Source organism: Dama dama, chromosome 11 (genome assembly GCF_033118175.1).
Source record: "Dama dama isolate Ldn47 chromosome 11, ASM3311817v1, whole genome shotgun sequence".
NCBI lineage: Eukaryota > Metazoa > Chordata > Mammalia > Artiodactyla > Cervidae > Dama > Dama dama.
Window position 1 is genome coordinate 11,026,802 of NC_083691.1, and position 27,425 is coordinate 11,054,226.

General features: G+C 37.8%; 1 protein-coding gene and 1 long non-coding RNA gene across 5 annotated transcripts in view; one reads left to right on the forward strand and one right to left on the reverse strand.

Moving 5' to 3' along the window:
* The window catches only part of NR6A1 (nuclear receptor subfamily 6 group A member 1), a 214,333-nt gene that overhangs the window by 58,673 nt on the left and 128,235 nt on the right, over positions 1 to 27,425 (forward strand). The window lies entirely within an intron of this gene.
* The window catches only part of LOC133064491 (uncharacterized), a 51,127-nt gene that overhangs the window by 9,890 nt on the left and 13,812 nt on the right, over positions 1 to 27,425 (reverse strand). The window contains exons 2-3 of one of the 2 annotated variants that reach the window (XR_009694643.1): positions 5,593 to 5,698; positions 2,124 to 5,417 (exon numbers count right to left, since the gene is read on the reverse strand). This is a non-coding gene — a long non-coding RNA (uncharacterized LOC133064491). Of the gene's footprint in view, positions 1 to 2,123; positions 5,418 to 5,592; positions 5,699 to 27,425 lie in introns of those variants that run through there. The other variant, XR_009694642.1, reaches the window with a different exon arrangement.

Here is a 27,425-nt window from a genome sequence, read left to right on the forward strand (position 1 = left end):
GCATCCAGTCCCATCACTTCATGGCAAGTAGAAGGAAAAAGTGGAAGCAGCGACAAGTTTTATATTCTTGGGCTCCAGAATCACTGAGGATAGTTAGTGCAGCCATGAAATTAAAAGACGCTTGCTCCTTGGAAGGAAAGCTATGACAAACCTAGTCAGTGTATTAAAAAGGAGAGACATCACTTTGTCAACAAAGGTCTGTAAAGGTATAGTTTTTCCAGTAGTCATATACAGATGTGAGAGTTGGACCATAAGAAAGGCTGAGCCCTGAAGTATTGATGCCTTTGAACTGTGGTGCTGGAGAAGACTCCTGAAAGTTCCTTGGATGGCACGGAGATCAAACCAGTCAACCTTAAAGGAAATCAACCCTGAATATTCACTGGAAGGACTGATGCTTAAACTGCAATTCTTTGGCCACCTGATGCAAAGAGCCAACTCATTGGAAAAGACCCTGATGCTGGGAAAGATGGAAAGCAAAAGGAGAAATGGGCAGCAGAGGATGAGATGTTTAGGTAGCATCCTTGACCCAGTGGACATGAATTTGAGCAAACTCTGGGAGAGAGTGGAAGACAGAGGAACCTGGCATGCTGCAGTCGGTGGGGGTCACAAAGAGTCAGACGCGACTTAGCAACTGAACAACAACATAGGAGTAAATGTAAAATGAGGTAGTTTTGAGGAGCTCCTGGGTTGCCTAGTCATTAGGATTCTAGGGTTTCACTTCCTTTCAGTCCCTGGTCAGGAGACTGAGATCCTGTAAGGCATACAGCGTGGCAAAAAATAAAATAAAATGAGGTGGTTTCTATTTCAAGCCACCCTCCAAAAATCCACAAAGTTGTGCTGTTTGTATGTTCATGGGTAAAGGTCTTCAAGGAAATTGAATAGTTTGCTCATGATATTTATTTATTATTTTAGTAGTAGCTAATACAACAAGTAAATACTGTTTATTATATTACATTTATTATTTAAAATAAATTATTAAACTGATTTATTATACTTATAGGTGATTTCCATTAAGGAAAGAGATCGCAGATGATGAGAAAATGAATTTTCAGGTTTTATTTAATGTTTCTGTATTTGAATTTTAAATAATGAGCATTGATTCTTTTTAATTTAAAAATTATGAAAGCATTGTTTTTAAATTATGGTGTGATGGTCATTCTTTCTATAAAATATTTCCTTAACTCAGAACATCTTTAAAGAAAAAAAGGTATAAAAAAAGTATTAGGAATTTAGAGGGTTTATTCTATATTAAAATCAAAGAGAGCCTTTGGACAGTGTGTTGGAAAAAGCAGCACCTCCCACCCAGCACAGTAGCAGATACACTTGGATGATTCTCTGCACATCCTTTTGCCTCCCTTGGGTTGTTTGGTCCGCAGTTTGCATTCATTGATCAGTGAGTTGATTCAAAGTCAAACCCACCGACAGCAATGAATGTTGAGTGCAGCCATCAGTGTTTTCAGTTCGTAGGGTTGCCTTGGCCTATCCCAACTCCTGACTCTTCTTTTCTGGGTTTTTGAAGTGTGTGTCTGATATCTCTCTTAGTATCCAACCATTGAGAATCCACATGATTATAGATGACATCACTGGTAGGGCTGTGAGAAACTATGGTTCAGGGAACGGAGGGAGCTCCTGGAAAAGCTCACGGGTACCTCTGTGACCACACAGGCAGTGCTTACACACTGGTAGGTGTAAGAAGAGGAGAACCTGGTTCTTCCTCTGTGTTTTGAACTGAGAAATACTAGTGCCTTTCAAGGTAAATTAGCACAGATTATGCTTTAGGTTAAGTAATAATAATAGCTTACATATACTGAGCATTTGTTGTTTGCTAGGAATGGTACAAAGCACTATATATATTATTGTATCTCAAACTCTAATAAGGTAGGTGTACTTATTATCTCCCATGAACCTGAGGAAATCGAGACTCAGACACTCACCAGGGTCACATAGCTAGGGAGTTGAAGCAAGATTCATCCCAGATCCTTCTGACTCCTGACCTGACTTTTTACTTGACTTTAATGAACATTTAAATAAGCTCATGTGTGGATGGAAATGGTGAGGCAGTTACTGCTTTCAAACAGCTCGTATCCTAATGGGGCTGTCAAAACTTAACCACATTAACTATAATTGAGGTGGAATGTGTTAAGAGCTGTGCAGACATTGGACAGTTGTGTGCTATTTTTGCTTATTAAATCCTCCTCTTGTTCCTAATTAAAGGTTTTGAGGGAACATGGGAGAAATGGCTGTAAAGTACTTAATTGGATTTCACTTCAAAATGAAATACATGTTTTTAATAAATCTCTTCTTGCTATTTCTCATCAGAATGGCCTATTTTTAGGAGACATTTAAAAACAGTATTATGGAGCTTTTCTTATCTTGTTGAAATGAAATACCACAACAAAAAGCAAGGAACAATGAGCAAGAGAAAGAGGAGAGCTGTTAAAAAATTAACTGGACCACCTTTCGGGGTTGGGGAGCAGAACTGGTTTGGTGATCTCACGTGACATGTGAAGGTACACTGTGCTTCTTTGCTTCAGGAAATACAGTGTTGTCTGTAAGGAACCCAAGGTACAGTCAACGGTCGGTGGTTTTTTCAAATTCCAAACTCACCGACAGCGTTGAATGTTCCTTGGAGTCCTCTGAAGACTGGGTCCTGGCCCTGGCAGTCCTTCTTCAGCCTGCACCCATGTTCCAAGAGCCAGTGAGCCGAGAGACCACTGGTGATGGAGCTTCTCACATTCCAAGGTGAAAGTATTTAAGAAATCTTTGTGTACAGCCCAGAGCTAATGAACTTCGGGATTGTGAGGCTGCAGTTACTTACTTATAAGCAGACTAAATGGATATCTGAGAAAAAACTTTGAATAGTATTATTTCATAATTCTGAAAATATGAAGTATCCCATTTTATAGTAGTACTTTAATTATTAAAGGGCATGGATAATAAAGAAATTAACATATATATTGAGGATTTAATGTATACTGGGATTTATATATTTTTAACCTCCTTAAATTATCAACCCAATTTGATCTTATGAAAAAGCTGAGTCTTAGAGAAATCAAGCAATTTGTCCAAAGTTACATAGCCAGGAGTCAACGTTACAAGCTGGAACTTGAGTACCGGACTTCATGATAGTGAAAACTGCCATGATGCTTACTCCATTGACCACCTCAGACTTAGCTGTTGTATATCTTGGGTCAGTACTTTCAGTGAGAGCTAAGTCAAACAAGTAAACATCCTCTTCTTTTGTTGTTGTTCAGTAGCTAACTCATGTCTGACTCATTGTGATCCCATGGACTTCAGCATGCCAACTTCCCTGTCCTTCACGATCACCTGGAATTTGCTCAGACTCATATGCATTGAGTGGGTGATGCCATCCAATCATCTCATCCTCTGTTGCCCCCTTCTCTTCCTGCCCTCAATCTTTCCCAGTATTAGGGTCTTTTCCCGTCAGTCGCTCTTTGCATCAGGTGGCCAAAGTATTGGAACTTGAGCGTCAGTCCTTCCAGCGACTATTTAGAGTTGATTTCCTTTAGGATTGACTGGTTGGATCTCCTTGCAGTCCAAGGAACTTTTAGGAGTCTCCACCACCACCACAGTTCAAAGGCATCAGTTCTTTGGGCTCAGCATTCTTTATGGTCCAACTCTCATATCCATACATGACTACTGGAAAAACCATAGCTTTGACCAGACGGACCTTTGTTGGCAAAGTAATGTCTTTGCTGTCCAGGTTTGTCATAGCTTTTCTTCCAAGGAGCAAGCATCTTTTAACTTCATGGCTGCAGTGACTGTCCACAGTGATTTTGGAGCCTAAGAAAATAAGATCTGCCACCATTTCCACTTTTTCTGCATCTATTCACCATGAAGTGATGGGACTGGATACCATAATCTTAGTTTTTTGAATGTTGAGTTTTAAGCCTGCATTTTTCACTCTCCTCTTTTACCTTCGTCAAGAAGCTCTTTAGTTTCTCTTCACATTCTGCCAGTAGAGTGGTGGTATCTGCATTTCTGAGGTTACTGATATTATTTTGTTCCCAGCAATCTTGATTTCACCTTGAGCTTCATTCAGCCCAGCGTTTCTCATGATGTACTCTGCATGTAAGTTAAATAAGCAGGGTGACAGTAGACAGCCTTGACATACTCCTTTCTCAATTTCCCCAATGCTTTCCTGGTGGCTCAGACAGTAAAGAATCTGTCTGCAATGCAGGAGACCTGTATTCGATCTTTGGGTTGGGACGATCCCTTGGAGAAGGGAATCCTCTTCTTGTTTGCTTGTTAGTAATAGCCGGTGAAATGTTTCATAGAAGAAGATGGAAAAAAAAATTGACCTTTATAATTGATGATCTCTCTGGCTGAGATCCTAAATCACCAAGTTATCATAGAGGTTCAGGGGGTAGTCTTCAAGTTATTTTCAATAATGAAAAAACAAAAAAGTAAAAAACACTGCTACCTAGTAGAAAGCCTGCATTTCTTCTTAGTAAGGTCACAGAGAGTAACTAAAATGTCAGGTGTCTTAGCTTTGGGCAGAAATGCTGTCAGTGCATTGTAGACATACTGGTTATTTTTTATTACCTGTTGAATATCCTTGATGAAAAACTTGGAAAATGATTAATTACATAGAATTTTTCAGAGTATAGGATTTATAACAGGAAGGATCCAGACATGCCCTGTAGAAAAGAGGGCTTACAGAACTGCTGACTGAATTGAGGTTAATCTTTAATCAGGAATAATTATTATCATTGCTTTAAGTTTAAATATTAAAGGTTGACTGTTCTCAAATTCATTTTTAAACAGCCAAATGGTAGACATTAAAAAATATCAACCACTGAGAATTTGGTTTGAATGTAAGCTATTTACATTCTACATCAGATTAATTATTTTACCCTCTGTCAAAATACTTCAGTTAGCCAGCTTTATTGAGTCCTCAGTGTTACGACAGTAAGTTGTATGTAAGAGACAACAAAAAAATCAAGCAACTGTTACTGTATAGTATTTTAAAAACTCTTTAATGGATTTATTTTGAATGGTCTTCCCATTGGGCTGATAATATGAAGAGAAGTCAGTGCCTTATTCCATTTTGATAATCAGGCTTTATTTAAAAAAAAAAACTTGACCTCTGCTACCCCAAACCATTAGACGTTTGCAAAATATCGTTTCTTAAATTCATGACATTCTAAGAGGAATTCTTTTCATAGACTTGAAAAACTAGAGAAGAGTAAAAGGTAAGTTTCTAAAGTGACATGGGGTGTTTTCCATTGACATAATTAATTTTTAGGGCAGTAAAGGTCTTCATTATCTTCATTCCTTCAATTTACTTTAAATCCTTATGTTTAGTTTTTATCATCAAGCAAGTTTAAGGCACAGATTGGATCTTTTAAATGAGTTTGTCTAAGAGATGTGTATGCTCAATGCGAGGATAAAGTCTAGGGGTTAAAAGCAGATAAGGGTTAAATTAGCCAGATTATAGAAGCTATACTTTTTACAGTTTTACTTTTATACTACACATTTGATAGATTAGTCCAAATTAATAAATTGATTTAGACTGGTTTTGAGTAGTTTGTCAAGACTCACTATGCCATCATTTAGTGTTTCACTTACCTCCTTTCTTTCCTTTTCCAGAGATACTACGAAATATTGTGAAACCCACATGCTTTGGCTTGGAGATGCAAATGTTTTCATAGTCCTCTTGAGGCCTCTTGATATACTTGAAAGAAACAAGAAGCATACACTTATTAGAGCAATATATATTTGAGAGATTAGTAGCATAGAAGAGGAGTCACTGTCTTAGGTGGCTTTCTGCCCATACACTTCCCAAGCACTTATTCAGGGAATATGTCTAGAAGTGTCGAGGGTAATGTTGCTATTCTTGAGGACAAAGTCTTAAGTTATAAAGATGACAACAAAATGTCAGCATGAATCCATGTTCCTCTTAGCCAAGGTGCCAGTGTTCTGTTTCATTCGTTTACTAACTCAACAGTGGAATCTTTTCTAGGAATTCCTTCTCTACATGGAGCCCAGTGTCTACCCAGAGAACTAGACATAGACACAGCTGATGACAGAGGATATGTTGCCGAAATGGTATGAATATATTCAGGGAGAATAGAGAAAAGCAGGGTTAATTCTGCCTAGGAGTGCCCGGAAAGGTATACCTAACTGGTCATGTCTCGTCTGGGCCATGATAGAACCTTTGCTAGAGAAGGAGGGATAGTCCAATAGAGAGAAAGCTCTGCACAGGAAACCCTCGAGGCAGGAAGGTTCAGATGACACGGAAGTGTTGGAAGTAACCCCCAGAGCGTCGGTCAGCTCGTCGTTCAGATGCAGGACAAAGAGTACTGGCTCTTGCTGTGCACACAGCTGTGAAAATCACAGGAGGTTATGTATCTGAAAGTAGCATGCAAATGAAATTGCTTGGTCTGTTTTCTCATTGCTTTTGGCTCATATGTGTGCTAAAATAGAATAAATGAAGTACCTTATCATGATAGACTTTTCCAATTGGATTTTTATTTGGCTTTCTTTTTTTTTCCCTTTAAAGTGACCATGTTGTTTGTTCAGTGGTGTCCTGACTCTGTGACCCCATGAACTGCAACACTTCAAGCTTCCCTGTCCTTTACAGTCTCCTGGAGTTTACACAAACTCATGTCCATTGAGTTGATAATACCATCTAACCATCTCATCCTCTGTTGCTCCCTTCCCCTGCCCTCAGTCTTTCCCAGCATCAGGGTCTTTTCCAACGAGTCAGCTCTTCAGATCAGGTGGCCAAAGTATTGGAGCTTCAGCATCAGTCTTTCCAATGAATATTCAGGACTGATTTCCTGTAGGATGGATGGGTTTGATCTCCTTACAATCCAAGGAACTTTCAGGTATCTTCTCTAGCACCACAATTCAAGAGCATCAGTTCTTCGACCCTCAGCCTTCTTTGTGGTCCAACTCTCACATCGGTACATGACTACTGGAAAAACCATAGCTTTGACTATATGGATCTTTGTCGGCAAAGTGATGTCTCTGCTTTTTAATATGCTCTCTAGGTTTGTCACGGCTTTCCTTCCAAGGAGCAAGCGTCTTTTAATTTTATGACTGCAGTCACCTTTTGCAGTGATTTTGGAGCCCAAGAAAATAAAGTTTGTCACCGTTGCCATTGTTTGCCCTTCTGTTTGCCATAAAGTGATGGGACTAGATGCCATGATCTTCATTTTTTGAATGTTGAGCTTTAAGCCAGTGTTTTCACTCTCCTCTTTCACTTTCATCAAGAGGCTCTTTAGTTCCTCTTCACTTTCTGCCATTAGGTTGATGTCATCTGCATATCTGAGATTGGTATTTCTCCAAGCAGTCTTGATTACAGCTTCAGCTTCACCCAGCCTGGCATTTCATGTGATGTACTCTATATGTAAGTTAAATAAGCAGAGTGGCAGTATACAGCCTTGATATACTCATTTCCCAGTTTTGAATCAGTTCATTGTCCCATCTTCATTACTAACTGTTGTTTCTTGACCTTCATACAGGTTTCTCAGAAGGCTGCTAAGGTGGTCTGGTATTCCCATCTCTTGAAGAATTTTCCACAGTTTGTTGTGATCCACACAGTCAAAGGCTTTAGCGTAGTCAATGAAACAGAAGTAGATGTTTTTCTGGAATTCCCTTGCTTTTTTCATGATCCAACGGATGTTGACAATTTGATCTCTCTGGTTCCTCTGTCTTATCTGAGTCCAGCTTGTACATCTGGAAATTCTCAGTTCAAGTACTGGTGAAGCCTAACTTGAAGGATTTTGAGCATGACCTTGCTAGCATGTGAAATGAGTACAATTGTGCAATAGTTTGAACATTCTTTGGCATTGCCCTTCCTTGGGATTGAAGTGAAAACTGACCTTTTCCAGTCCTGTGACCACTGCTGAGTTTTCCAAATTTGCTGCCGTATTGAGTGCAGCACTTTAACAGCATCTTCTTTTAGGATTTGAAATAGCTCAACTGAATTGCATCACCTCCAACTAGCTTTGTTCATAGTGATGCTTACTAAGGCCTACTTGACTTCACACTCCAGGATGTCTGACTCTAGGTCAGTGATCACACCATTGTGATTATCCAGATCATTAACACCTTTTTTGTACAGTTCTCTGTATATCCTTGCCACCCCTTCTTAATATCTTCTGCTTCTGTTAGGTCCAAACCGTTTCTGTCCTTTATAGTGCCCATCTTTGCATAAAGTGACCATAGTTTACATTTTTTGGCCATAGTTTACATCTTTGCACAAAGTGACCATAGTTTACATTTTTCATATATTAATTGTTTGGGGAAGCAATATTAAAAGAGCACAAACTTGGGGGCCAGAATCTTGACTTTGCAACTTATTAGCTATGTGACCTTACTTAACCACTTTGTTTCTCTTTCCTGATATATCTATAGAATGGAGATCATGGTAGTATCTATGTCATAGGACTGTTCTGAGGACTGAGATGATGTGAAAGCACATGGCACATCTTAAAAACTATGTGTATTTTTTATGTTATTGCAAAATGATTTAAATTGTTAAAAATAATTTTGAAGTGTTATTTACATGTTACTAAATAAAATTACATATTTTGCTCAGAATTTGGTTTTTGTGCATGTATACTAATGTAAAAGCCTTCTTTTATAAGTAATATAATGTCTGACTTGCTAATACATTAGTATGCGTATGTGTATGTGTGTTTTAAAGACATTTTTGAAAACAGTGCTGTACCACTTTAGTTTTGACCTTATGTAAAGTTTTTATTTATTTATTTTTTTTGCTGATCAGACTCTTTATTTATTTATTTATTTTTTCCAGTGGGTTTTGTCATACATTGATATGAATCAGCCATGGATTTACATGTCTTCCCCATCCCAATCCCCGCTCCCACCTCCCTCTCCACCCGATTCCTCTCGAAACATCCCACCCTCGCCTTCTCCCACAGAGTTCAAAAGTCTGTTCTGTATTTCTGTGTCTCTTTTTCTGTTTTGCATATAGGGTTATCGTTACCATCTTTCTAAATTCCATATATATGTGTTAGTATGCTGTAATGTTCTTTATCTTTCTGGCTTACTTCACTCTGTATAATGGGCTCCAGCTTCATCCATCTCATTAGGACTGGTTCAAATGAATTCTTTTTAATGGCTGAGTAATATTCCATGGTGTATATGTACCACAGCTTCCTTATCCATTCATCTGCTGATGGGTATGTAAAGTTTTTAATTGGTAAACTTCAATTTCTTTAATCTGTAAAAATGAGAATGTTAGTACCTATCTCATATTGATTGTGAGGATTAAGTTGGGTATATTAATATAATTTAAAACTCTGGAAAGCTATGGATTCTCTATCTAAATACATGCACATAAACGCAAAAATTAAATGGAGTTTCAGTTTTGGAATCTAAGAACACATCCATAGACTCATTATGAACTTCAGTTTGAGAAATTCAGACTGGAGTTTTAGACCAAGGTTTTGCAGTCTCGTCTTGTCTCTGCTATAATATCGCTAGTTTCGGAAGTCTCAGCCTCCATCTTATTAGGAATGGCTCCATGCCAGCAGTAGTGTAGACTCACCGTCATCTAGTCACACCTTTCCCTGTGGTGTAACCTGGGACAGTGATAACTATAAAGATGTAATGTGATGATGGTTTCTGGGAAAGTGGATATTTCGACTTCATTGTTTTGTACTGATTGCAGTTACAAATCACTAACTAGTAATTCTCTGGTTATAAAATTAGCAAGAAGTTGCTGGGTGAGAAGTTAACACAAATATTTGAATGAATTTAACTATCTTGCAAAGGTTCCCCATCTTTCCCTTCCCCTTACTTCCCCAGCAACCATTTGGTTTAGATCTGATTCCAGCACTATGACTACTAATTCTGACTTGAAATTAGGCTGAAAAATTGTGTTGTTTCAAGGCAAAGCTTATAAAGGAGCCTGCTGAATTCAGAGCATTTACTTCAGTGTCAGGAAATGGGGGAAAGAATGTGCCAAGGATTGCAGGTGGATGTATATGTGATTATTGCTCTTTATTGTGTTTGCCCTCCTTGAATTTTTTACCAGGGAGTTGAGATGTAGTAACAGGTTTTTTTCAGCTATTTCAGATGAGTCTAGAAAGTAAGGAAGTAAGAGACCAACTCAGTGAGATAGCAGATTGGCCAAGTGCTAGAGGCATTATAGGATGCATACTTCAAAGCCTATCAAAATATTATAAGGACCACTTGAATTCTCCATCACCTCATTACAGTGATTTCATGTGTTTTGAGGTATTACTGTTTTATATTATTTTGCAAACCCACTGGAAACAAGACTTTGTTTTTCCATGGTAAATTAATTTGCAGGCTATCTGTAATCAGTGAACTCTTCTAAGTAATTCTGTACCAAGGTTTGTTGTCTAGCTGAGCTAAATAGTGGAGTACATAAATGAGTTAGGCTTATAAAGTTGTGAAAGAAGTAGGAAACCAAATCATGCAGTAGCTAATATTCATGGGAATTAAGGAATTAGTTGGAGAGATATTGGATTTTATTTGTGTGTGAAAAGTGTTGGCAGAGATTTTTAAAAGTCACATAGAGTAACAAGCATGTGTTTTGCAACAACCAGTTAGTGAAATAAACAAGAACAGTGAACAGAAGACTCAAAATCCTTTTTTATAATGAAACCCTGTTGATACATCAGTAATATAAGACTGATTTCTCCTCTGGCCTATTTTAGTTTATTGGGTTAAAAATTTACTCATATGGTACTTTATGCTTTAAAAACTTGACATCTATTTTTATAATCTTTATGTTGAGGCATCATAAGTTATTAATATATAAATACTAATTAAGTGTATTCCTTCCATAGTTTTAAGTTATTCATAATATTTAGGGAAAATGCTTCTTAAGTGTTGCTTTTCTTGACTATTTCCAGAAAATGGTTGAATCTTTGTAAAATATGTCTTAAAAGTTTTATTTTTGACTGTATATTGTCTAGAAAAGCTGTGCTTACTAATTAGATCTACTTTCATAAACAAAATAGGAGTGTACTATGTTTGGTAAGCTATTAATACTTGACAAGTGGCTTTTACACTTAACGTCTCCATTGTCAACCTGAAATTAGATAATCCTGATATTTGAGTGGGAATGCTAATAGTGGATAGGTGAAAAAAGTTCTGTGATGAAAGAATAGAAAGTATGTTCCCGTCCATAGTTTTATGACTTTCAAAACTATCAGGTGTCTTAGAGGTCATTTAGTTGAATGATTTTCAAACCTGACTTTACATCAGAATTTAAAGTGGTGTTGGTAGGGAATATCGATTGCTAAAATGCAGACTCCTACATATCACCCTGGACTTACTAAATCAGATCCTTAGGGATGGGTTCTGTAGTTTTATCAAGCCCCCAGAGCAGTCTGATGTAACCATTTCATAGACATTTGGTGATCTCTGATTTAGGCCACATTCTGTCTTTAACGAATAAGGAAGCAGATGCAGAAGGGAAGCAACCCCAAGTCACCCAGCTGATCAAAATTGAAGTCCTTGACTCCTATCTGTGTGCTTGCATGTGTGTGTTCACTTATTTATTACACACAACTTCTCCACCGTAAAAAAGCGAGCTTTTTGTAGACATTTCCTAATGTCCTCTTGGGCATCTGCAGGGCACTTAAGGTCATCTGCCTGACAGGTCAAACATCTTAGCCTTAGGGATGAACCCAGAACTAGTGCAAACCAGACCATTGACTTGAGTTTGGTACGCTGACCTGCTCCATTTGACTAAGTAAGCAATGCTGAGTGGTGTTGGCTTAAAACCGTCCATGGTATGAAATGAGAAATAGCTGTAAGTTATCAAAACTCTGTGAAGGCCCTCAAGGCTCTGACATTTATCAGTTGCTGCTATACTTTAACACTTTCTCTAATCAGAGGTGACTTTTATGGATGGAAGAGGCTTGCCTGACCTCTGGCTGTTCTCTGGGGAGGATTTTATTTTAATTGCCAGTGGGATGTTAGGAATTATTTCTAAAAAGATCAAGAACCTCCAAATTGACTTCAGCTTGGGCTCCTGGCCAAGTGTCCATCCTCAGGAGGGAGTTGGTGTCAGCTGCTGCCATGTGACTGTAGTATTTCAAAAAACCCAAAGCCATTACAGAAGTCTTTCCTGAGTTGGCAGGCAGAAGTAGCACCAGGAATCAAGGTCTGACACATGTCATCAGCCTGGAAAAAGTGGAGTTTGGACACTAATGATGGCTCTTGTCAAGGCTCAGTGTGATAAAGCCAGGGGGACTCAGCTTAGGGGTTAGTTTGCATAAGAGAAGAGTTATAGCTTAGAGAACACCTGCCAAGAGATTTCAGTGCCTCAGTTGTATGTCAGTAACAAATCCTTCACCCTTGACTCCTGTCACTTCTTTTTAATGGGTGATGGTAAAGTTGCTGGATGGCTAAAGAAGAGAGGTACTTGGTTATGCATCTGGCACATCTCCCAATTTGCTTGTTTTCTTGTTACTTAGTGTAGGACTTAATTTGTGTGTCCATATGCCAGTCTAGTGTATTGTTCTGTCTACATCTGAAGGTGTATTGGGCCAGAGTCACAGGTCCTCTTTTTCTATAAATGCCACTACTGATGACCACACAAATATTTTGATTGACAGTTATGAGAAATCTTTTTTTTGCTGGTATATCTCTCTATTAGAAATGTTATTTTCACATCCCGTCTCTGCCATTTAGTAGCTCTGTGACTTCTGGGTTAACTGCTGCCTCTCATCTAGAGGTTAGTGATTAATTATACCTACATCACAGGGTTGTGAGAATTAAACGAAAGCAGCAATATATAATACCTAGGACATAACATTCAAATTTCAGTTTCTGTTATTATTGTAGTTGTTTAGTCAGACTTCCTGCTTACTGAGAACAGAATAAGGAGTTTCTAAATTACTGTCTTAGTGAATACATGAATTGTGGTGTAGAATGGATGTAAAATTGAAGTCAGGAGACCCAGTCTTAACCTGTGCTTTATTTTGCTTCAGTTTTCATACTTTTCCATTAAGAAAAATTATATCAACCAAACACAAGGTCAGATCTCTTAAGATCTCTTGCTATACAAAAAAGTCTTTGCATTTGTAAAAAATTATTGATGTTTCCAGGAGCTTTTGTTTATTTGGGTTACAGTTGTCATTTCTTACAATATTAGAATTAAAACTGAGAAGTTAATATTAATTCAAAATAAAATAATAAACCCATTACTTATCAACATAAATTACAGTTTAAAATAAGAAAAATATTAAAAGCAGTTATATTTTGCCCAGAAAGCTTAGTGAGAACTGTGGAATTATTTTATATTTTTGCAGCTCTCTTTAATGTCTGGCTTTATGTAAGTTAACTGATTTTTCATATCTGCATGTTTCTGCATCTGCCTTCTATCTGTTTCAATATGTTATTTTGGCTGAGATATATGAAGAAAATCTGGCATCTGTCCATACATATTGGAGAAGGAGATGGCAACCCACTCCAGTATTCTTGCCTGGAGATTCCCATGGACAAAGGAGCCTGGTGGGCTAGAGACCACAGGGTCGCAACGAAGTCGGACAGGACTTAGTGACTAAACAACAACAAAAAAATCCCTACATATATAGAAAAGGGAGGGGAATTTTTGTAGTTTCTTCAGATAATTATACTTACTATTCTTTGATACTATATCTAATAGTTGTTAGTTTCTTAAAAGTTGGTAGTTCTTACAAGTATCTAATAATATTTTATCTAGTAGTTGGTAGTTTCTTAAAAGTTAGTTCCAGTTTGGCATATGAAACCGTACATGAACTTCTTATACTCTATTCTGTTAAAATCTGCTGGTCCATCTTACACTTTGCATGGATCTTTGAATACCCATAAATGATTTTGTGACATCATGCATTGTCCATTTGGAAAATATTAATTCACTGAGCTATGTAGATTTTCCGAACATTGACACATTTCATTATATAAATCAAATGAATTTCATTAGTATCACCACTAATGTTATTGAAAGTGAAAGTTACTCAGTCGTGTCTGACTCTTTGCAACCCCATGGACTATATAGTCCATGGAATTCTCCAGGGCAGAATACTGGAGTGGGTAGCCTTTCCCTTCTCCAGGGGATCTTCCCAACCCAGGGATTGAACCCAGGTCTCCTGCATTGCAGGCGGGTTCTTTACCAGCTGAGTCACAAGGGAAGCCCAATCTCATTGAAAAAACTTGTAAATACTGGCAAGCCTTGTGAAGCGCACAGTGGCAGATATAAATTAGCCACAATTCTAATTTTTGTTTAAAGGTTTGAATTGTTTCATTGGCTACAAGGATTTGTTAAGTTACTCTCCTTGAAATGGCATGCTCATTTTGTTCACTTTCAAGAAAATACCTGTCAAACATCCAAGTCTGAATTACCATAATATTCTGTTAGCTGTTCCTTCAGGTGAATTGGTGATGCATGAAAAAAATCGGCTAGTTCAGTATACAGTTCAAACAGTAGCTCAAAGTGTGTTTCCTTAGGGACAACCAGTGTGCAGTAGAATTGCTCTATGTGTACTTTCCATTTTGTACACAAGATACAAAAAAGTCGTGTACCCATGCATCAAGATTTAATAACCATTAAATCTTACTGCTTCATCAAGGGCATTCTTCAGTTAAAGTGGCTGGAGGAGGTCCTCTCCTCCCTCCCCACCCCCGTGTGTGGCAGTGATGAATACAGTGACTATCAGTGTATTTTGGCGCCACTGCTTTGATGAGTGCTACAATTAAGCAATTAAACTTAACATTGGCTTCATCCCGTTAGTGCAAATGTCAGGCCAAAAAGGCAGAATAGTACAGAAATAGTTTTGATCTTCCAGACTCTGTGAAAGGGTCTTGGGGACGTCTGTGAATCACACTTTGAGAACCACTACTGTGGAGTTTCAAATGTTAGGAAACTATAGGCAAATGGGAAAACCTCCTTAATCCCTTGAGAGTCAGAGGGCTGCTGTAGAGAAGACAACCCCTGGCATATCGTTTTGGTATCCCCAGAGGGCTCAGTTTACACATAGAGGATCTCAGTAAAGGTTGATTTATCAATGTAGATTGCCTAAATAATATTTCTAGAAATTTCTTTTTTCTGCTGTACTTAAAATGTCAGTTTTTAAATGTTCTCATGGTAAACAGCATGCAGTTTCTAAGTCTTGCTGAGTCTTCTGTTTGTTCAAAGTTAATTATAACAAAGTTAAATTTATTTACCAGATTATCAGATGGACATGTGTCCTATATGTGTTTTTTCCTCTCTTTTTGGGTGGATAAAAAGTAAACCCCATGGGATTTGCTCTATTGTGATCTTGGGGAAAATAAGCAGTTAAAGAACATACCAAGCGCTGTTCAGACGCAGAGATTAATAGTACCTGGCATAGAATTCAGTGTTTAGAAGGTATTTGTAATAAATATCTCCTTTTCTTGAGCCTTCTTTCAGTGTCAGGCATTGTTATTACCCCCCCAGCATTACTGATAAATAATTGACATACATCACCGTATTAGTTTAAGGTGTACAGCATAATGATGTGACTTACATGTATTGTGAAATTATTACAATAGGTTTAATTAACATTCACCATCCATTGTGATTTTATATATATATATATTCAATGTAACACATATATGTAAGTATATATTTACAGTAAAGTTAGTATAAATAAACACAGTATATAAATACTTATTTTATATATTTGGTTATAAATTTATATAAATATGTAAATCATTCACATTTAATCTTCATGAAAGTTCCACCAGGTATTTGGTATTAACCCTTTATACATGAGACTCTAACAGGGGATGTGATTTTCTCAAAATCACAGAATCTTGGTCTGTCTGGTGCCAAACTTTTAGTAAATGCATATCTGCTTAGAGTGATGAAAGGAGTACAGGCTGGACTGGGTAGAATTAATTATTTTTCCACTGCCAGATTTTTCCTAAATCTTTCCCAGACTTCGCCCCATTATTTCTTCTTTCCTCTTTGGTTCTATAATATTTCTCATGGTGTCCCTTCTTCTGGAGTTGTTTGCAAGGCTTACCTTTTCTACTATAATGTACCTCAGTGAAAAACATTTTGTTCAGATATATGTCAGGCACTTGATAAATGTTTATAAACATTAACAGTGAATTAAACTTAATTCATTTTTTATTTAAACAGTATATAAATGAAATAATTTAAATATAAATTGGCTTCCCTGATAGCTTAGTTGGTAAAGAATCCACCTGCAATGCAGGAGACCCCAGTGTGATTCCTGGGTTGGGAAGATCCCCCTAGAGAAGGGATACGCTACCCACTCCAGTATTCTTGGGCTTCCCTTGTGGCTCAGCTGGTAAATCTGCCTGTAATGCGGGAGACCTGGGTTTGATCCCTGAGTAGGGAAAATCCCCTGGAGAAGAGAAAGGCTACCCACTCCAGTATTCTGGCCTGGAGAATTTCGTGGAGTGTATCGTCCATGGGGTCACAAAGAGTCGGACGTGACTGAGTGAAGTTCACAAATATATATTAAGTCAATTTACAAAACACACTCAGTATTTCCTTCTGAGATGTGACTAATAACCTTGTAATCTGTTTATTCTGAAAGTTGAAGTATGCATCTATTTTGATGGGAGGAGGTGTGTTCAAGTGTTTTATTTTTAGTTCCTAGGTTTGAAGAACAATGAAAAATATGAACATTTTTGTTCATATTGCTACCTTTGATTAAGCAGTGTACTTTTTGGCTTTGAGAGATGGTTCTATGGTAAGATAATTGGAGAGAGGTTGCTGACTTGAGTTGATAAGATACTATATTTACTTTTCAGATGAAGGCAGATGGAAGAAAGTTGTAAAAGTCCAGCTTGCTAATCTTTTTAACATAAGAAATAGTCAGTTTGCAGCTTCATAAATCAACTTGGAGATCAAAGCACCCTCCATAAGATGTCAGTCATGATAAAACCAGTAGCTGGCAGGGGTTATTTATGTCTTCAAAATTAATAGTGATCAGAAGTAGCCAGTATGATAATTGTTCTATTTTTGTACACTCTATAAAAAGATTATTTAAATAGTAACATCTGTGTATAGGACTAACCATAAATGCTTAGCTAGCTTTGTGAGTAGAAACTTAGGTATGGATAAAGGAGGGAGATGAGTTGTCAGTTCTTTGTAAACCACATGCAGTTGGGTCTTTGCTTCCTAATAAACCCTCAGCTTATCTTTTTGTTTCTAGGAAGTACTTAGGGCTTTATTTCTTCCCTCTAGGGCTTTCTTACTACCTTCTCAAGTTTTTATTTCCACAGTGGAGTCTTAACTAAGATATATGAAAGCAAACTGATTAAAGGATTTTATCACAAAGTTCCATTCTTAAGTCTTCTAGAGATACTTGGTTACACAAAATGAATTCTTGAAAATTATGGCTATTTGAAGTAGAATATTTGTGCTGCTCTAGGTTGTTGAGTCAGAGAAGGCAGTGGCACCCCACTCCAGTCCTCTTGCCTGGAACATCCCATGGACGGAGGAGCCTGGTAGGCTGCAGTCCATGGGGTCGCTAAGAGTCAGACACGACGGAGCGACTTCACTTTCACTTTTCACTTTCATGCATTGGAGAAGGAAATGGCGACCCACTCCAGTGTTCCTGCCTGGAGAATCCCAGGGACGGGGGAGCCTGGTGGGCTGCTGTCTATGGGGTCACACAGAGTCACACGACTGAAGTGACTTAGCAGTAGCAGCAGCAGAATGTTGAGCTGAGGAGAAGGCGTTTGTCAGAGCACAGCTTAGTCAGTGTAAATCTAAGGGGGTGAGGAGTGCTGAGGAGGTGAGAGAAGTAACGCCCTTTCTTGTGTTGTGTTAGTTAACGCGTGTCCAGCGACACTTCTGATAAGGTCACTGCACTGAGATATCTGTCCTACTCCACTGTTTTCCAGTTGACCCTAGAATTGCTTGGTTTGCATGTACCAAAGTAATTTAATATACATGTTTCCAGTCACTTGACTATTATTTTAACAGTGATGCTTATTGGTAAAAATAGATCAACTCAGTTGCGTCATTTGATTGAAATACTAAATTCTACAGTAACCAAAGGGTGGTGATATGTACTTAATACAAATACAAGACTTTACTCGAAAAATCTTGTTGATTAGGGCACTCTAAATTTGTGTGTGTATTAGGTATAATACTACATAGGGATCTGGCCCATTTAGGAGGAATGTCAGCTTCTAGGCGTGAGAGCATGACCTTAAAATGGTTGTGAACTTTAAAGAATATATAATTGTAATTGGAGTGGGATTTATTCAGACACTGACAGGCAATAAAAATCAGCATATGACAGGTTTAAAATTTCAGTTGAATAGTCTTTAGAAATGTACAAACTTTCTTATTTAGAAAATTGTCTAGTGTGTTTTCTTTAGGATTTATTTAAATCAAAATGAACTCCACTTTTTGTTTTGGTCACTATTATGCTAGCATTCTCAGTCTTCCGAACCCTTTAAAGTGCTGGGGGACTTGTGGGCATTCTAAATATGTAGACTTTTTACCCACTATACTTTTTAGGTCTTTTGCCTGTTTCTACTATTACTACTTTGAGTCTTGCATAAATTTCTTATGTTTAATGTGGCCAAAATATGTTCGATTGAGGCAGTCTTTGGTGAACTATTTAAGAAAACAGAAAAGCAAAGCCTAGATCAAATTAGTAGTGGTGAAAGGAAAACCTAACAAGTTAAGAATAATACTAACTGAATTCAGAGTAATAGATACATCAGGAGGAAAAAGTCAAAGGGAATTTGTGATCTGCTATAAATATTCCATAATTTTGTTCTGGGTGGTGGTTACAAGTATGCATACATATGTAAGAATCAGACTTATGTAACTTAGGGTTTGTTCACCTTACTGTATGTAACCTCAAAAAGTAAAATAGTAATCTTTTCTGAAGCAAATGTGGCAAAATCTTGAACATAATGAAATAAAAAATCCTATCACTAAACAAATAAAATTATATCTACTTTAAGAAAGATACAGGTGATTTTTTATTCTCTCTTTTTTAACCTGTCATCATTTTTCATATTTGGAATTTTGTGTTTTATTGGGTGTTATTGGAGAGGAGAATGAAGTCTTATTTTTGTGCTATCACTGTTGAAAGAGGACAAACCCAGTCTTGATCTTAAAACCGGATTGTATGTAAATTCTTTTTATTCTTGAATCTGAGTAGAGAAAAGTCAAGACCACTTAGCTGTGTTAAGTTCTAATTAAACATCACTTTTAAAGCCTCTATCTTTCATAAGTCTATCTAATACTTACTGAGGATTTGCCGTGTATTTGGTATTGTGAGGACTGTCTTGTGGGGGTGATGTTACTATTTCACTTAGCATTTGAAGCTCTGAGGTCAAGTAACTTGTCCAAGTTCTCATGGCTGAAGTAGGGAGGGCTTCCCATTCTTGGTCTCCAAAGTATACCTAAGCTGCCAATGTCAGAGTATAAATATGAAGATAATTAGCATTCTTTGTAACTGACTCTGTTGCCACAAAGGATAATCACTGGTTTAGGAGACATCCATGTACTTTTTGAGATGTCCTTTTAGAGCTTGTATTGAGTGGCCTTTAACATCTCAGAATCATTTCTAACACTTTTTAATACCTTGGCAATATGGCTTTGTCCTTTAAAACAAAATCTGGGGTAAAGGGAAGTGTTTATTTCCCTGTTGTATGAAAAAGGCTATTTGTAGGTCATTTTTTTTTTTTTAAAGGCCAGAAATTCTCTCTCTAAACCACATTAGAACTCATGCCAACTTGGTACAGGGCCCTTAGCAGAGTAATGATGTAAGAACTTGAAAAGAGTACACAGTGCAGCGGCCAAAGCTCACACTGTTTAATTTCAACACCGTCTGTGTCTGCCAGCATCCACAGCTTGATATTTTTTTTCTGTATGAACCAATTTATAATCACATATATTTATCTCATTGGGGGAGGAAAAATAAAGAATTACTGTTTGATTAACTTACTGCTTTCTGAGGTAATGGTGCTGTTTTGCCTCTCACATACTTCTGACCATTCCCTGCCACCTAAACTAACCGCCCCCACCCCCCAAGTATTTATTCTCCTGGGTGAATTTTTCCAAAATGTAACAGAGAAGGGCAGTTCACACCTTGCCTAATTTATGTTTTGCAAGGAAACCCGTCCCTTTGCATGGTTCATGTGCTACATTCCACCCGTTTGCCAAGTTTTGGACTCTTATCCAAAGTACAGTATTTGAGTATGCAATTACACATACTGGCAACAGCATACTTTTTCCTGGCCTCTCTTAGAGAAAGCTCAAAGCCAGAGGAGCAAATCCAGATGTTCTTGAATCTGGCATCCTTAATTCAGAATTCTAGATGGCAAGACTTTACTTGGAAGTGTACCAGACTTACTCAGCACCTGTTCTTGCTAACTTCACATTTTTATGACCAGAGATTCTGGAGTTTGCCTCCTTTGCTGAGCAGAAAGAACAGCACATCTGAGCTGCATGGGAAGAGGCTCTCCATCATTTTAGAGAAATACTTGATTTGCTTCAGCAGGCATGCAGAGGAGGGTAGCCTTGCTTTTGGGGTTAGGTCTGGGATGAGAGCAGGTGCAACTGCAGCTGACACTCCTTAATCAAATCTGGCCTTGTTTAATTTTTAAATAGTCTAAAATGTTTTGACATAAACAGAAGTGAACCGTTTTGGGCTCTCTGGCATCTGCCATAGTACCTTTTACAAGGCGGAGGTGCTCAGTGACTAAATTCAGTCCCATTTATCGAACACCTTCTGTACGTACTAGATACTGGTGTTAAATAAGATGTTTTTTCAAAGATCTGTCTGGTAGGAGGCACAAACTCTTAAACAGATAAATTGCAATTCACTGATTTTACTTGTTGACGCAGTTCAGTATTTTGTTCATTTTGTGAGTCAGCTACAAAAAAACAGAACACAGGGTTGACTTCATGACCTAAGAACAAGCATGGGATTTCTTTTTAATTCTAAAGTGTGTTACTTGCTGGCATTTTTGCCTGTTTAGATACCTCTTCTGCCTTGCCCAGGAATGATTTGTGGCGTGTAGAAAGAAAATATTAGTATAATGCAGAAAGACATTTCTGAGACAGCTTCTAGGATTGATTATTCTGTTCTAAGCAATATTCCCTTATCTAAAGAAGATGTGAGGATGCACCAGTCTCTCTAGCTCACTGTGTAGGTTATCAGGCTGTTGTAAGGTGAAAGTAGGAAAAGTAATTTCCTTCTCTGTGGAATGTAGGCTTACTTCATCTGAATTGTTGCACAGTTAGGGCAGAGCCAGAAAGCACATTTACCCCCTAACTATTTCTGGACAGATGAGATCATATTTCCTTATTAGTGATACAGTTCTTGTGTTTAACTTGTTATTCTTTCAGCATTCTTCCTGAATTTTAAGGCTGAGTAGGTGAGTATCTTCATTGAGCTTCTCTTATCCCTAAGAAGAACATTAAATTGCCTATGTCCAAACTTATTACCTCCCCACCTTTTATTGTGGCTGTGTTGCACAGCTTATGGGATCCTAGCTTATGGGATCCTAGCTTATGGGATCAGGGACAGATCCAGGCCCTCAGCAGTGAAAGCAGAGTTCCAACCATTGGACTGCCAGGGAATTCCCTGAAAGTGAAAGTCACTCAGTTGTGTCCAACTCTTTGCAACCCACATGGACTATACAGTCCGTGGAATTCTCCAGGCCAGAATACTGGAGTGGGTAGCCTATCCCTTCTCCAGCAGATCTTCCCAACCCAGGAATTGAACTTGAGTCTCCTGCATTGCAGGTGGATTCTTTACCAACTGAGCTAATTCCCTACCCATTTCTTTCAGACAAAACATGTCTGCTATTAAAATAATAAAATAATAAACATATAAAATAATAACAATTTATACTTATATGTTATTTATGTTCCAGGTTTTGTCTTTAGAGCTTTATAAATAAAGCACTTAAAAAGAGTTATCTAATCCTCACAACAGTCCAGTGAGATAGATACTTATGTTTTCAATTTTGCAGGTAAAAACTGGAAGGCATAGTAAGGTAAGTAACTTGCCCAAGATCACATAGCTAAGTGGCAAAGCCAGGCTTTGTACTCAGGAGTTTCAAACCCATCCTGTTCTTAACCAGTGCACTATACCATTTCGTATGCAGTTTGATGTTGAATGACACAGTGTCCTAAAAGGAGGAGGTAATAGTAATATCTGCCATTGGAGTGCCTCCTGTACAGGCATTGTACATGTCATTTTACTTCTTTTCAGTCTTAATGCAAGTGTGAATTGGTCCCATTTTGCAGATGATAATATCAACTTTTACAGAGCACTTAATATGGGTCAGGCATTGTACTTATTAATTGCTTTACTTTGTATTATCTCATTTAGTGTTCACAGTAGTGCTGTGGATAATTACTGTTCTCATTCTGGATACGAGAAAACTGAAGCTGGAGATGTGCACTTGCCTAGAGTCAAATAGCTAAAGAGATCTCCTGCTCATTTTTGCTGTATGCTAGAAACCAACACAGCATTGTTAATTATATTCCAATATAAAAAAAGTAAGATATGTGTATGCACACATATGTATGTACATATATGTGCACAAATAAATGTGCAAATATGTACAGATAGCTAAGGAGAGATAGAGTTAGGATTTAAATACAGGGTCTGTATCTAGACTCCAAGCTCTTGATACCACATAATAATGTGAAGCAATAATTAGCTATAGATGTTCTGGTGATGTGAAGAATCTCAGAAGACAGAGCCTAGCTCCAAATCTGTTTCTCATCTATAATCCTCACAAAGTTTGTCGATTAATTGTGAGCCTTGCTTTTCATCTTCTTCTTGTTCTCATGACAGAGAAACGAAGTGTCAGAGATGGTCTTCTTGTAAGAACACAGGAGGTCCTTGTCTAACTGATTTAGTGAATTTGTCTTTTATTAAGGCTTTGAATTTTTCTTTAATTCCATTTGCTGGGCTCATCTCTCTGTAGATTTCTTTCCATTATCTTCACAGGAATTCCTAGAAGTTATAGTGGGGGGAATCTTAAGCATGTATGAGGCTCTGCTTTTAAACACAGCACTTTAGTGTATCTTTATTTTGCTTCCTTTGGATTGTAAATTTATTTTCTTTACGACCTAAGATGTGGTGGTGGAGATTTTTGTTTTAAATTACTTTTTAACATGAGACCTTTTTTATGGTCATTGAATCTTAGTTGCATTCAAGTCTTGAATCTCAAAACTCACGCATTCCCATTGGCAAACTCAGAACAAATAATTTCAGAAAGGGAGTGTGTTTTCTGTCCCTTCTTCCTTTCCTAAATAGCTTTCCTCTTTCCTGTCATTCTAGATTTTCTCTTCTTTCTCTTCGGTCAGTTGTTCATTGCGATTTATTAAATCTACCTCCGAAATACCCATCAAACTCTGGTTCAAGGTACTCAGCATCACTAGAAATCAGAAAAATGAAAAAAATTTAAAAATGATATGCTACTGCATGGCCACCAGAATAGCTAAAATTAAAATAACAACAACAAAAAAAAAACCCTGACTATGTAAAGTGTTGGAGAGAACAGCTGTAACACCCTTTGCCAGCAGAAGTAGAGTGTAAATCGGTACAGACATTTGAAACTCTTCAGTAATCTTTGGAAGTTGAACATAAGCAGTTCCATTTCTAGACATATACCCAACAAAAAGTGGATAAAGTATATGCTGAAGGAACACTTACAAGAATGTTCATAATAACATTATTTGTAGTATTCCCAAACTGGAAACAACTAAACTGGAGACAGTTGAATATCTATCAGCAGTAGAATGGGGGCTTCCCTGGTAGTTCAGTGGTAAATAATTTGCCTGCCACTGCAGGAGACCAGGGCTTTGATCCTTGGTCCCGGAAAATCTCACATGCTGTGGAGCAACTAAGCCTATGCGCCACAACTACTGAGCCTGTGTGCTGTAGAGCCCGGGAGCTGCAACTACTGAAGTTTTAGAGCCTGTGCTCCACAAGAGAAGCCACCACAATGAGAAACCTGTGCGTCGCAGCTAGAGAGTAAGCCACCTCTCATTGCAACTTGAGAAAGCTCACGCACAGCAATGAAGACCCAGGGCAGCAAAAAATAAATAGATAAAATTGTATTAAAAAACAACCCAGTAAAATGGGTAAATGAATTGTATAATTTACAAAGTAGAATACTGTATGGCAGTGCTATGGACAGACAGACAGTATGCAGCAGCATGGATGAATCTCCTATACAAAATGTTGAACAAAAGAAGCCAGACGTAAAAGATTATATAATATGTGATTACTCTTGGACTGCAAGGAGATCAAACCAGTCAATCCTAAAGTAAGTCAATCCTGAATATTCATTAGGACTGACGCTGACGCTCCAATACTTTGGCCACTGATGCGAAGAGCTAGCTCATTAGAAAAGACCCTGATGCTGCGGAAGATTGAAGGTGGGAGGAGAAGGGGATGACAGAGGATGAGATGGTTGGATGACATCGCTGACTCAATGGACATTAGTTTTAGCAAGCTCTGGGACAGGGAAACCTGGTGTGCTACAGTCCATGGGGTCACAAAGAGTCAGACACGACTGAGCGACTGAACAACAACAGTACCTTTATGTAAAGTTCAAAAATAGGCTAAACTAATCTGTGGTGATAAAAGTCATAATAGTACCTTTACTGAGAGGATATAATTACTGTGAGGGGGTGCAAAAGAGTTTTCTGAGAAGTTAATAATATTCTATATCCTGATTTGAGTGTAGGTTTCACAAGTGTGTTCAGTTCAGTCGCTCAGTCGTGTCCGACTCTTTGCGACCCCATGGACTGCAGCACGCCAGGCTTCCCTGTCCATCACCAACTCCTGGAGCTTACTCAGACTCATGTCCGTTGAGTTGGTGATGCCATCCAACCATCTCATCTTCTGTCACCCCCTGCTCCTCTTGAACAAACAAAATTTAAAAAAAAACCAGGCAGAAGCTTGATTTAAAAGTTTGAGGAGAAGCATAAGGCCTTATGTGTTAGATCATTTCTAGTTAATGACTTGGGGTTAGTCACCTAAAAGTGGCTTTAAATAATGACTTTTTAAAATTTACAGTAGAAAGCTGGAAGGAATCATACCAACCAATAATACTTGGATCAAGGGTAGGGTTGTGAGAGAATTGGTAGGGTTTCGCTTTTTATTCAGTTAGCACTTCTCACATTTTGAGTTATTTTTCAATAATATTTTAAACATGCTTTAAACAATAATATTTTAAAAAGCAACTTTAATGAAGGAAATGTTAAGTAAGTAGCATGACAGGTAAAGTATCTTAGATACCTGAGGTCATGTGGAACTTCTGGTGCCCTGCAAATCAGATCTCATTTAGCCATGTTTATTTTACAATTCAGTAAAATGGCAAAAGAATTGCTCAGAGGTTGAACAGACCAAAATGTCAAAATAAAACAAGCCCTGGTCTCTTGTTTACATCTTTAAAAAGAAAAATTGTGGCAAAATCCAATGTAAAATTTGTCTCTTAACCTTTTAAAAATATACAGTTCAGTAATGTTAAGTAATTTCACATTGTTGATCAGCAGATCTCCAGAACTTTTCCTTTTTGGAGACCAGAAACTCTGTATTCGTTAAACAGCTTCCCATTTTCCCTTCCAACCCCGTCCATGGTGACCACCATTCTACTTTCTGTTCCTATTAATTTGACTACTTTAGATAGACCATATTATTGGAGGCATACAGTATTTGTCTTTTTCTGACTGGCTTCTTATTTCATAATGCCCTTACGGTTCATCCGTGTTACAGCATGTGACAGCCTTTGCATCTTTCCTGCCACCATTGTAGTCAAAGCCATCATCTATTCATCTGAGTTACTGCAGTAGCCCAGGTGTTCTCCTTATCTCCAGTCTTGTGCTTAGTTGCTCAGTCGTGTCTGACTCTTTGCGCCCCCATGGACTATAGCCCGCTAGGCTCCTCTGTCCGTGGGGATTCTCCAGGTAAGAATACTGGAGTGGGTTGCCATGCCCTCCTCCAGGGGATCTTCCCAACCCAGGGATAGAACTGAGGTCTCCCACATCGCAGGCAGATTCTTTACTGTATGAGCTACCAGGGAAACCCTACCCTAATTCATCTTTCATCAAATTTGGCTAAATGCAAATTTGGCTAAATTCATCAAATTTGGCTAAATTCATCAAATTTGGCTAAATGCAAATTTGACTTTACTTAAAATCTTGATGCCCCAACTTAGATAAAGTCTAAATATTTTAACCTGACAAAAGCTTTCACTATAGGGCCCTAATACACTGATTCTTAAGTCACATCTATTTCCTCATTGCTCCTAAACTAGGTATACCCTTGGCTCCCAAACTAGATACACATCTTAATTTTTTTCTCAATCATATTATTTCCTGTTCCCAGCCTGTATTTGTTGACAGTGAATCTTGAATGAATCATGGGGTTTAGTGAGGCTATTTGTCAGATGCTTCTGTTTGGAGCTAACCTAGTGTATTAATGTCAGAATGTAATTTAGTAAAAAAATAATACTTCTCATTTCCTAGGTTTTTAGACTTTCAGACAACTAAAAATAGTCTGATCTAAAACAAACAAGCAAAAATCTTAAGAACATATTAACCAAATTCCTGTGAGGGGAAGGTGGTGCGGGGGGTGGGGGGAAAGATGGGGAAATTATTTTAAAGTCTTTGTTCCACTTGGCTTTTTAAAATAGGATATCTCAAAGGTTTCTCTCACACTCACTGGAATTTAATCCATGAAGTGTGTACTGAGGGTCTGTTGTATATTCAATTTCGTGAGTCAACAAAAGTCCAGAGAAGTCTGTATATCTTGAATGACTATATATACTTCAGTAATTACCCAATTCAGATAACTTGTTTGGTTTCTCAAGCAGTGTCTTCTGATCTAGATTGAAAATGACAAGTGTGTGGAGTGCATGTGCCCACCACAAAGCCAAGTGTATGTATATATATTGTGTGTGTGTGTGTGTGTGTGTGTGTATTTTAAAGCTAGTCAGATTGAGTGACAGTTAACATATTAAGCTGTAAAACTGAACTGAAGTCACCTTTTTTTACAAGTTTAGTGAATTACTACATACGGTTGGAATGAATTTCACTATTTGAACCTGACAGAGGAAGTCTCTGTTTACCTTATCAATTGTCTCTATTCCTCTTGAGCTCCACCAACATTGTACATGTGGTTTCTTGAATACACAGCTTGGTCTCTCATGTCAGTGCTTTTTGCTCACACTGTTTCCTATGCCTGAAAAGCACCTTTTCTTTTTCTCTTTCTCTATTTTTCTACAAATTACATTTATCTTTCAGGACACGTCTCAGATATTCCTCCTAGTTGTCTTTCCCTTACCAGGTTAAGTAAGTGCTTTTAATTTGGGCTTCCATAATCCTGAACATTCCTTTAATATAACACTTAGAATACCATGTTATCTGTTTAAGGTTTGTCTGTACTACTAGATTGTGAGCT